We start from the raw sequence: 12,971 nt of genomic DNA on the forward strand, positions 1-12,971 counted from the left end.
CTATCTGCGTCGCTCTATCTCTCTCTCTCTATTATTACCCCCCTCCGTGTCTCTCTGTACTACGCCAGTGTGCCCGTTGAACTTCTTTCGCACCGTACGTGGCCAACCGTGCGCATGATATTTATTCTTCTCAATCGCTGAGCTATCTCCGAGCGTCTGTTTCCCACCTCTGTAACCCCTTGCGATCAAATCGATCCCTCCCTCACTCTATCGTCTAGCCTATCGAACAACCCCAATTGTTCACCACCACCACCACGCGCGCGTGAACCTTGCAGACAGCGAGCGAGTTGGCTCTGTCGCACCGCTTTGAGGAACGACGCAGTTTCCTCGTTCCTCCTTCGTGACCACCAAAATCGAACGCCCCCTTCCACCCCCGTTCCCCTCCTGCTTTCTCGGCGGCAAATTTGCTTAAGGATGGATATGCGGAAATAATGTCCCTTAGGCGTCTCAATGTCATTTGCACGCACAATAGAGAACGCCTTGTTGTGTGTGTGTGCACACGCGCGCACACACACACACCAAGGCGTGGAATTTGTTGGGGGACATTTCTCCTGGCTCATTTATTTTTTAAATCATTCATACCTTTTGATTTAAAGCTTCCGTGACTGCAGTGATTCATGTTCTTGGTTCTTTCGGTAAAGTCACGTTGAAGGGAAACAACAAAATAATAAAATAATATTTTATTACTTTTTTTCCCTTCAACGTGACTTTACCGAAAGAACCAAGAATATGAATATCATTCATACCTGTCAACCCATACGGTTTAGGGGCCGTCCATAAATGACGTCACGCGATTTCACACGGCGTCACAAAAAGTCAGACCCCCCCCCCTCAAATATGACGTCACAAAGCTCTGCCCCCCCCAAAAAATATATAAAACATACTTTCAAATCGCTTTAAACTATTGTGATTGTAGTGCGTATTTAATGTGGCGCTGCACTCTGATGTTGTAGGAGAAAACATTTATTTTATAAAAAGTCTATTTAATTAAGTAGAACGTGTTGTCTATATTTATTTAAAGTTGCGTATTTTAATGTGACGTCACATTTCTCAAACACCCCCCCTTCCCCCCCTCGTCACACATCGTCACAAATGTCTGACCCCCCCCACCCCCCCCCCCCTAGGCGCGTGACGTCATTTATGGACGGCCCCTTACCCGTATTATTGTACAGGGAAATAGTTTTTTTCAGCTCCATATGGCGTGAAGCCGTTTCAATGATTTCAATGTTTTTGTCTATTTTTTTTGTGTTTCTCCCTTGTGAAGGGACTTTGTAGGATGAACGTTGAGATTTATCAGTGGCACGGGGTGACCAATAAGTTGGTCTGTAATACGGTAGGGCACTGATAAGGGGTTGACAGGTTGCAGTATTGTAGCCAAAATCAAGGTTGAGAACCACTGCTTTAGACCACGGCGGCGTGCTTTAACTCATGCAGCCAGCTATGGCTCTAGGATTTGGTGTTACATGTTATTTATGTAGTTTATTGTAAAAAATTCGGTCACAGTCCCTGTGATCATTGTTACGTTGCAATTATGGCTTTATTTTTGGGTAATTTCGAAGAGTTTTTTTGGTTTGGACGTGTAAGTTTTGTTGTAGTACGGAGTTAGACTGACGGCCTTAATCTAAGTTTTCTTGTGGTTGTTGTTGTTGTTTGACTTGCATCCCACTGGGATTTTTTGCACACAGCGTTTGTGTACGGTGCTTTTTCAGGAATATTTTGCTGTTTTTTTTCATGGATTTTCTGTTTGCACAGTCACACAAAGTCACTTTAAGATGATTCTCTTGTTCGTGTTTTTGTTTTTTGTTTGTTGCGGTTGCACCCGATTCAAGAGCCGAATGGCTCACAGGGCTATACCAAAATAAATATAAACTGAAAAAAACTGAAAACTGCTTGTTGATAAAAGAGAGCGATTTGGAGAATGCGGGGAGAGTTGGTTGATGCATTGTCAGTGATGGATGCTGGTGGAATTTGGTGCATCGACGGAATGTATGACGGCGCTGCTGCTGCTGCTGGTGATGATGATGATGACGATGCAAGGGATCCTTGAATATCGCGGGGGTTGTTAATACGTTCTTGGAAGGTGCCCCAAAAGCTACAAACGCGATAAATAGCCCAGGCATTTGTGAAACAGACACACACACACAGTGGCCCAAAATGCCGTGCGATCTCTCATGGGTCCAAAACAAATACACGGGGCTGGTGAGGAAGACTATTTGGGACTTAATGGAAACTGAGAGCTTTATTAAGCAATGAGGCGGACATATTAGAAGTAAGGGGTCGTCCATAAATGACGTCACGCGATTATGGACGATTTTTGACCCCCCCCACCCATTCGTCACACGGCGTCACAAAAAGTCAGACACCCCCCCTCCTCCAATATGACGTCACAAAGCTCTGCCCCCCCCCGCCCCCCCAAAAATTATAAACCATGCTTCAAATCGCTTTAAACTATTGTCACTGTAGTGCGTATTTAATGTGCCGCTGCACACTGATGTTGTAAGTGAAAAACATTTATTAAAAAGTCTATTTAATTAAGTAGAACGTGTTGTCTATATTTAAAGTTGCTAATTTTGATGTGACGTCACATCTCTCAAACCCCCTCCCTCGTCACACATCGTCACAAATGTCTGACCCCCCCCCCCACCCCCTAGCTGCGTGACGTCATTTACGGACAGCCCCTAATACAATACTTAATTTAAACATTTATTTGTATTCCTTTGATTACATTTGCAATTTGCTGACGCAGACCCGATCACTGCGTATTTGCCCGGACTGTGGCCGTAGAGCCTCCTTAAGTTGTCTATAAATCATGGGGTCAGGTCGCCCGGCAAACAAGAATAGACAATCTTGATTCGAGGCTTTCGTGACTGCAGGAATCCATACTCTTTGGTTTATTTCGGTAAAGTCACGTAGGTCGAAAAATAAAAGGAAACAGATATATATTTTTGTTGTATTGTCTAGGAATGTTTTTTTTTTTAAACATGTATATCGGGTTTTTTCACGCGACTATTTCAATTGTTTGGTTTATTTCGGTAAAGTCACATAGGTCGAAAAATTAAACAAAAGAACCAAAGAGTAAGAATAGACAATATCTTCTTTGGTTCTTTCGGTGAAGTCACGGAGAATGAGAATAAAATAATATATATTACGTGACTTTACCGAAAGAACCAAAAAAGATGAATCCTTGCAGTCACGAAAGCTTTAAATCGAAATAGACAACATCGCAATTGAATCCACAACACAGGGTTTTTTCTGGCGGGTTAGTTCGTGTAAATATGTAATTATGTCGTTAAGCCCGCTACCACCCGACACAGTAAGCTTTGTCACGTAAAATAAAAACGTGTCAATTTGTCACCAGTACAGCACACCGGTGTGTTGGAGAGCAAATCCACAAACATTTACAATCTGAGTACGACGTTTCCCCAGTCATTTACAACTAGCTTCATCGCAATTGAAATCAGAACTTGAATCGATGCCAAATAAACTACAAATAAAACAATTGAAATAGTCGCGTGAAAAACCACTATATATGTGTAAAAAAACATTCCTAGACAATGAATAGTAGTAGAAATACTGAATACTTGACTTACCGATGATGATGACGACGAACCAAAGGTGGTGATTGTGTGTGTGCGTCTATCCGTGAGTGGGGAGCGGTGGTGCAGCGATTCCCGCTCACGCCCCAACACCGATCCTCGTCGAGGTCGACTCATCCTCAAGTTGAGTTACTTCGCATGTCCTCCCCTACCTTGTGTGGTCTCAGGTGCTCCTCGCAAAACGACGTCAAGCAGGTGAGGCAAGTTTTCACGGCAGCTGTAGATCCTCCAAGGCAGTAATCGCACGGGACAGTTCCTTCCATTGCTTCCGACCGGACCGTGTCTCTCTCTCTCTCTCGGCCTCTGTCTCTCTGGGTTCTTCTGCTCCTGTGTCTCTCTGCAAGTCTCGCTTGCTCGGAACCGTGTGCCCTACGTCTCTCTCCAATCCTGTCTCTCTCTCTCTGTCGCTTTTCTATCTTTTAAATTTTTGTTTTTGTTTTTCTCTCTCGCTTTCCGTGTGTCTCTCTCTATCTATCCTGTCCCCTGTCTCTCGCTCTCTCTCTCTCTGTGGCTCTCCCCGTGTCTGTTCCTTGATGTTCTTCTGTCTCTTGCTTTACAATTGCCTCTTTCACTTTGCCGCTTCGTTCAGACCCCCCACTACCCCCGTTTCCTGTCTCTCCCCGCGGATCTCTGTCTCTCTCTCTGTCTCTCTTTTTTTAACGATTAGAGGAAACAAGAAGATGCTCGGTGTTGTCGGCACTTTGCTAAGTTCATCATTTCGTGTTTTTTTCTCTCTGTGTTCTTATTAAGTTTGAGTCGACAACAAAAGGTGCCCTCCTATCTGCGTCGCTCTATCTCTCTCTATTATTACCCCCCCGTTTCTCTCTGTACTACGCCAGTGTGCCCGTTGAACTTCTTTCGCACCGTACGTGGCCAACCGTGCGCATGGTATTTATTCTTCTCAATCGCTGCGCTATCTCCGAGCGTCTGTTTCCCACCTCTGTAACCCCTTGCGATCAAATCGATCTCTCCCTCACTCTGTCGTCTAGCCTATCGAACAACCCCAATAGTTCACCACCACCACCACGCGCGCGTGAACCTTGCAGACAGCGAGCGAGTTGGCTCTGTCGCACCGCTTTGAGGAACGACGCAGTTTCCTCGTTCCTCCTTCGTGACCACCAAAATCGAACGCCCCCTTCCACCCCCGTTCCCCTCCTGCTATCTCGGCGGCAAATTTGCTTAAGGATGGATATGCGGAAATAATGTCCCTTAGGCGTCTCAATGTCATTTGCACGCACAATAGAGAACGCCTTGTTGTGTGTGTGTGTGCACACGCGCGCACACACACACACCAAGGCGTGGAATTTGTTGGGGGACATTTCTCCTGGCTCATTTATTTTTTCAATCATTCATACCTTTTGATTTAAAGCTTCCGTGACTGCAGTGATTCATGTTCTTGGTTCTTTCGGTAAAGTCACGTTGAAGGGAAACAACAAAATAATAAAATAATATTTTATTACTTTTTTTCCCTTCAACGTGACTTTACCGAAAGAACCAAGAATATGAATATCATTCATACCTGTCAACCCATACGGTTTAGGGGCCGTCCATAAATGACGTCACGCGATTTCACACGGCGTCACAAAAAGTCAGACCCCCACCCCCCCTCAAATATGACGTGACAAAGCTCTGCCTCCCCCCCAAAAAAATATATAAAACTTGCTTTCAAATAGCTTTAAACTATTGTGATTGTAGTGCGTATTTAATGTGGCGCTGCACTCTGATGTTGTAGGAGAAAACATTTATTTTAAAAAGTCTATTTAATAAAGTAGAACGTGTTGTCTATATTTATTCAAAGTTGCGCATTTTGATGTGACGTCACATTTCTCAACCACCCCCCTCCCCCCCTCGTCACACATCGTCACAAATGTCTGACCCCCCCCCCCCTAGGCGCGTGACGTCATTTATGGACGGCCCCTTACCCGTATTCTTGTACAGGGAAATAGTTTTTTCAGGTCCATATGGCGTGAAGCCGTTTCAATGATTTCAATGTTTTTGTCTATTTTTTTTGTGTTTCTCCCTTGTGATGGGACTTTGTAGGATGAACTTTGACATTTATCAGGGGCACGGGGTGACCAATATGGTCTGAATTGGTCTGTAATACGCTAGGGCACTGATAAGGGGTTGACAGGTTGCAGGTAGAGTAGCCAAAATCAAGGTCGAGAACCACTGCTTCAGACCGCGCCAGCGAGCTGTTGATAAATGTGAGCGATTCGGAGAATGCGGGTTGGAGTTGGTTGGTGCATTGTCAGTGATGGATGACGGTGGAGTCGATGCATCGACGTAATATCATCTCCCTCGTAGATAGCATCTCCCCGGGGGGAGGTAAATGTAAATACAACCTCCTCCGAATTGGCAATTGCCAGCAGAGGTACAACCTGGTTCGTATACTTGGCAGCGGGGTGCTTGTTGGGTTCGGTGGGTGAGGCTGGCTGAGGTCCAGGTGGCCAAGAGACGTGATGGATTCTTGAATTTCTCTTTGCTCCGGAACTTTAAGTGTCACCCCCCCCCCTTCTCCTGGTGGGGTTTTTTTTCCCTCCCAAGTTCGATCTCCGCCCTCCACCCCCCCCCCCCCCCCGTTTCCTATGATTACTGTTGTTACATTGTTTTTGTAGCTTTATTTTGGTCTGGTTGTGGTGTAATAGTTTTCTGCAATGTAGATTCATATTTAGTTTGTTGCGGTTGCACCCGACTTAAGAGCCGCATGGCTCACAGGGCTATACCTAATAATTGAAAAATAAATAAATAAACGTGTTTCCTTCCCACAAGCTACTGGACGTCTGTGAAAACATCTTTATAGCTCATCGGATTCCTACGGAATAAATACACACTCATATTCTGACAAGCACCCAAACCTCTCATTAGCGACGCATATTTATTAATGTTTTAAATAAACCTTACTTTCAAAATGTTAAGTTTGTTGCATCCTGCAGAGGCAGCGAGGGTTGGTGGATTGCATGAATGTTGCAAAAACTCTCCTCCAGTGTAAGTCTAGGAGCCATAAACCCTCGCTTGCAAAAAGGCAGTACATCAAAATGTGGACTCCACCTGCTGTATGTTGAACTTCAATCGCACCGTACGTAGCCAACCGTGCTAATCAGAGGTGCGGGAGAAGGACAACAGACTAAACACGGGATATAGCGTTTCCCCCTCGCACTACGGGAGCTCCGGCTCATTCCCACGTGTAAACGCTCAATAATTGGCAAATAACACCTTCATATACAGATGGCCCATCTGTTTTGTCTGTACGGGATCGAGTGTTTCCCCCTCGCCCCTCGCACACGTGGGTTTCCTCTGAGAGTTCCGGCTTCCTCCTCCCACATGTTAAAATTTTAATTAATTGGCTGATAACACCGCAGTATATAGAGGACGGCAGAGCTTGGGCAAGTTGTTGGCGCGCCGGCTTAACTGCCAGGCTACCGTCCTGCTTGTATGTGGTTCCTCTCGCCTCTTAGTCGATCTCTCTCTCTACCAGAGTGAGTTCACAAGGCCCCACGACGCGTTACAAGTTTAAATCATTATTATTATTGGCCAAACATCCCTCTGTATGTAGCAGAACCCTCCTGAAAGAAGAGTATTGAGACAAAGTAAAACGCATTTGTTTTCTAATTGCATATAACACGTGAAGGAAATATATCACTCGTCATGTGTTCAACTATTAGTTGAAGTTGTCAATCTATGAATCAGTAAATGAAGGCCTTCTCGTGCCGTGTCGGTCATGGGAATTGCTTGACCATACTTCACCACGCTGGTCAGTGCAGTACGTGGTGTGCGTATGGTCGGTGAGTGCGCTGCGCTACGAACCCAGCGACCCAAGTTAAATTCACACTCAAGGCCAACACCTGTGACGATTATCTAAACCGATCATGGGCCTCCCCTAGGTCGATTCAGCTTCAAATGAGTACCCGGTGCGGTGTGTAGTAAACATCGCCACTAGGGAGACAGAAGCCGCCGGACGTGGTGCTGGCCACCCACCCACCCCCTCGTGTGCCGTGCCGGCCTTCATAGGTGCTCGCTAACAGCACTTGCCCCAACATTCTGTTCAGACTATACGGGTGATCTTTGTCTTCCTTGAGATGACAGATCGCGACAGCACAGTGAGAGATACAGGCATGGGGGGAAAACACACACGAGAGTCTTTAAAGGTTTTCATGAAATACAGAAATGCCATCAGACCAGTCTGCCTGACATTTTTCTGCGTAGGAATGTATTTTTTTTATTTCGAATATAGCCGCAACGCCAACATTGTTGTTATTAAGGAAATAGACTGGTCACAAGTGCAACTGCAGGTCCTCGGCTCAAACCCCCCTTCCCTCCTGGTCAATTTTAAGTTTCCATCATCTTCATTTTTATATTTTGTGGTTCTTTCGGTAAAGTCACGTAGGTACAAATAAAAGAAAACAAAAATGAAAACAACTACAACAAAAAAAACATTTTTATTTTTTTGTTGTTTTTTTTACGTGACTTTACCGAATAGAACCAAAGAGTACGGATCCTTGCAGTCACGAAAGCTTCAAATCTAGAAAAAAAAACATTTTTGTTTCATTTTAATAACGCAAGCAGCCGTCCACAGGTGAGGTGCCCGAAACGTCGGGAGAATTTTATTACGTTGTAAAAAAAAAAGTTGTATTATTTTTTTATTTCCCTTCTACGCGACTTTACCGAGAGAACCAATGACAACAGACAGAGTGAGTTAAATAAAAGCGCGTAGTAAAAAAATGACGTCTCCCCCACGCCCACAGTGGAGTAGTGACTGCGGCCACCAGAAACAAAGAGCGGAGCACATCGCAAACAACGGCATCGTTCCACGACACCGGCGCACCGGCGGGCTGGACAGTGTTCGTCGCACTCATTTCCCCCAAGCTATACATACCGTGGCTCACAAACTTACACACCCCCCCCCCCGCCATGACGGAGTGTGTGACAATGCACCAACCAACTCCAACCCGCATTCTCCGAATCGCTCTCATTTATCAACAGCTCGCTGGCGCGGTCTGAAGCAGTGGTTCTCGACCTTGATTTTGGCTACTCTACCTGCAACCTGTCAACCCCTTATCAGTGCCCTAGCGTATTACAGACCAACTCAGACCTTATTGGTCACCCCGTGCCCCTGATAAATCTCAACGTTCATCCTACAAAGTCCCTTCACAAGGGAGAAACACAAAAAAAATAGACAAAAACATTGAAATCATTGAAACGGCTTCACGCCATATGGACCTGAAAAAAACTATTTCCCTGTACAAGAATACGGGTAAGGGGCCGTCCATAAATGACGTCACGCGCCTAGGGGGGGGGGGGTGGTCAGACATTTGTGACGATGGGGGGGGGGGGGGGTTGAGAAATGTGACGTCACATGAAAATGCGCAACTTTCAATAAATATAGACAACACGTTCTACTTAATTAAATAGACTTTTTAATAAATGTTTTACTCCTACAACATCAGAGTGCAGCGCCACATTAAACACGCACTACAGTGACAATAGTTTAAAGCGATTTGAATCATGTTTGATATATATTTTTTTGGGGGGGGGGCAGAGCTTTGTGACGTCATATTTGAGGGGGGGTCTGACTTTTTGTGACGCCGTGTGACGAAAGGGGGGGGTCAAAAATTTTCCAAAATCGCGTGACGTCATTTATGAATGGTGCGACGGACATCGAAGCGAAGTAAAATCAAAGCGATGTACGGAGTTAGGTGGAAGGCGAAGGCTGAGGCGACGGATAAGATCAAAGACGGATGATGCTGATGCTGACGCTGCTGCTGCTGCTGTTGCCGGGACCGTTAAGTGTGGCAGTTGAGGCGACGCGAACCGGGTCGCGGTGCTCATAAAGTGACGACGTATTTGCAAAAGCGACGTACAAGCGGGAGACGTGAATCTGGGTATTCCTGTGCTTGCCATTCGCTAGAAAAAAAACCCCAAAAGAACCGACGTCTCGACCGATGGTAAAAAAAACACCACTAAGAGACCACCCGCGCACACAAATGAGTTGGTCACCAATCGCACTCAAGGAGACCAGATTAGTATATTGTCTTTTGACCACGAAACATGTAAATGTACGTAGCCAACCGTGCTAATCAGAGGTGCGGGGGGGGGGACAGCAAACTTGCAATATTCTTGGGTCTTTCGGTAAAGTCACCACCACGTAGAAGGGAAACAATAAAATAATAAAAATATAAAACAATACAATTCTCACGACGTTTAGACTGCAACACAAGCAATCATCATCAGGTGTAAAAACCACAGCAAGAAAATTTGAAAAAAGTGGCGGGTTATTTTTTAGTTTCTTGTTGTGGTTTTCACACCTGATGATGATTGCTCGTGTTGCAGTCGAAACGTCGTGAGAATTTTATTGTTTTATATTTTTATTATTTTATTGCTTCCCTTCTACGTGGTGGTGACTTTACCGAAATAACCAAGAATATGAATCCCTGCAGTCACGAAAGCTTTCAATCAAAATATAAACTTGCAATAGTTCTGCCAAACCAAAACACAACGCTGTTTAGAAAACTGTACGTCATTGAACTCAGTGGCCAGATCATCAATTGTGCTATCAAGAACACGTAACAATGACAAGATTAAACTCTCGGGATTCCAGTGATGCGGTGAAGCACGTGGGATTCCAGTGCCGAATTGCTTGCAGACCACGATGAGGCGGAGCTCTCCAATATTCCAGGGGGGGGGGGGGGATCTCGAGGCGAGGGTTGAGGCTTTGCGCACTTCAGAGTCTTCTCCAGGCATCTGTAGGGAGAGGCGAAGGCAGTGCGCTCAGGGTTAGCTGCAGGTAGCTCCCAAGCATTTCAAGCGTAAAGGAGTTAGCCGGCTCTATTCAAACGTTGATGCTGCTGCTGCTGCTCAAGACGCCATCACCTGGTCGTGCTCTCTTTGAGAAAACCCTTCTTCGAAGCGCAGTCTCGATTTTTTTTGGGGCAGAAGATTCTGCCGTCTTCGAGAAGAGATGTTGCGGAGGTGGTCTCCAATTAATGCGAGGCTCTCCAAGGGCACTCATCAGAAGATTTCCTCCTAGGTAGCTACAGTGAGGGAAAAAAGTATTTGATCCCCTGCTGATTTTGTACGTTTGCCCACTGACAAAAAAATTATCAGTCAATAATTTTAATGGTAGGTTCATTTGAACAGTGAGAGACAGAATAACAACAACAAAATCCAGAAAAACGCACGTCAAAAATGTTATAAATTGATTTGCATTTTAATGAGGGAAATAAGTATTTGACGCCCTCGCAATCAGAAAGATTTCTGGCTCCCAGGTGTCTTTTATACAGGTAACGAGCTGAGATTAGGAGCACAGTCTTAAAGGGAGTGCTCCTAATCTCAGCTTGTTACCTGTATAAAAGGCACCTGTCCACAGAAGCAATCAATCAATCATATTCCAAACTCTCCACCATGACCAAGACCAAAGAGCTCCCCAAGGATGTCAGGGACAAGATTGTAGACCTACACAAAGCTGGAATGGGCTAAAAGACCATTGCCAAGCAGCTTGGTGAGAAGGTGACAACAGTTGGTGCGATTATTCGAAAATGGAAGAAACACAAACGAACTGTCAATCTCCCTCGGTCTGGGGCTCCATGCAAGACCTCACCTCGTGGAGTTGCAACGATCATGAGAACGGTGAGGAATCAGCCCAGAACTACACGGGAGGATCTTGACAATGATCTCAAGGCAGCTGGGACCATAGTCACCAAGAAAACAATTGGTAACACACTACGCCGTGAAGGACTGAAATCCTGCAGCGCTCGCAAGGTCCCCCTGCTCAAGAAAGCACATATACATGCCCGTCTGAAGTTTGCCAATGAACATCTGAATGATTCAGAGGACATCTGGGTGACAGTGTTGTGGTCAGATGAGACCAAAATGGAGCTCTTTGGCATTAACTCAACTCGCCGTGTTTGAAGGAGGAATGCTGCCTATGACCCCAAGAACACCATCCCCACCGTCAAACATGGAGGTGGAAACATTATGCTTTGGCGGTGTTTTTCTTCTAAGGGGACAGGACAACTTCACCGCATCAAAGGGACGATGGACGAGGCCATGTACCGTCAAATCTTGGGTGAGAACCTCCTTCCCTCAGCCAGGGCATTGAAAATGGGTCGTGGATGGGTATTCCAGTATGACAATGACCCAAAACACACGGCCAAGGCAACAAAGGAGTGGCTCAAGAAGAAGCACATTAAGGTCCTGGAGTGGCCTAGCTAGTCTCCAGACCTTAATCCCATAGAAAATGTGGAGGGAGCTGAAGGTTCGAGTTGCCAAACGTCAGCCTCAAAACCTTAATGACTTGGAGAAGATCTGCAAAGAAAAGTGGGACAAAATCCCTCCTAAGATGTGTGCAAACCTGGTGGCCAACTACAAGAAAAGTCTGACCTCTGTGATTGCCAACAAGGGTTTTGCCACCAAGTACTAAGTCATGTTTTGCAGAGGGGGTCAAATACTTATTTCCCTCATTAAAATGCAAATCCATTTATAACATTTTTGACATGCGTTTTTCTGGATTTTTGTTGTTGTTATTGTCTCTCACTGTTCAAATAAACCTACCATTAAAATTATAGACTGATCGTTTCTTTGTCAGTGGGCAAACGTACGAAATCAGCAGGGGATCAAATACTTTTTTTCCCCTCACTGTATAAGATTCCCCCGTAGTCACGGATGTCATTGTGGCTGGTGTTAATGGTCACGGGTAGTCACGGGTGGTCACGGGATCATCTTTGCCTGCTGCGAGGAAGGTGCTGCAAGCCACTGGGCTGATTACTGGCGGTCACGTGCGCGACGAGGTGAAGTGGGATTCGGCTCTTCTTGCCGGCTTTCATTATCTAATACATGCGCATCATACAGAACTAACTGGGATGATAAGGCCAATTTAAAGAGGTGGATTTTCAAGGTTGGACAATTAAAAAATACTCCTCCGCCGGGTGTGGTCCAAACTTTTCTTTTTCCGTGGTGTATGCATCGCTTGGCCGTGTATGATCCAATAATGACTTCACATTTGTCATTCACCAAAAAAGGTATGCCTCGGGGGGGATCAGTCAAGACCAGTTATACCCGACTCCTGGTCTCGCCTCTGTAAAGCATGATCTCATGCCTCCTGCATTGACAATTAACGTGGGGAATGGGAGGGGACCTCTCTTTCGTCTTGCTCGAGCTTGCGACAATCGCACCATTAATCTCAATAACATTACACGGGCAACTCGGCAACAAACCTCACGTCAAGCTCATCTTCAATTTACCACAATATAGCATTTCTCACACACGAGCTCGGCTTTCCCGCACCTCCGATTAGCACGGTTGGCTACGTACGGTGCGGTAGAAGTTCACCATACACATACGCACAGGTGTGACTGGCAGGTCGCTCCGAGGCACAAACAC

Source organism: Petromyzon marinus, chromosome 1 (assembly GCF_048934315.1).
Source record: "Petromyzon marinus isolate PM22_M1 ecotype Great Lakes invasive population chromosome 1, UKy_Petmar_22M1.pri1.0, whole genome shotgun sequence".
In the NCBI taxonomy this organism is placed as follows: domain Eukaryota; kingdom Metazoa; phylum Chordata; class Hyperoartia; order Petromyzontiformes; family Petromyzontidae; genus Petromyzon; species Petromyzon marinus.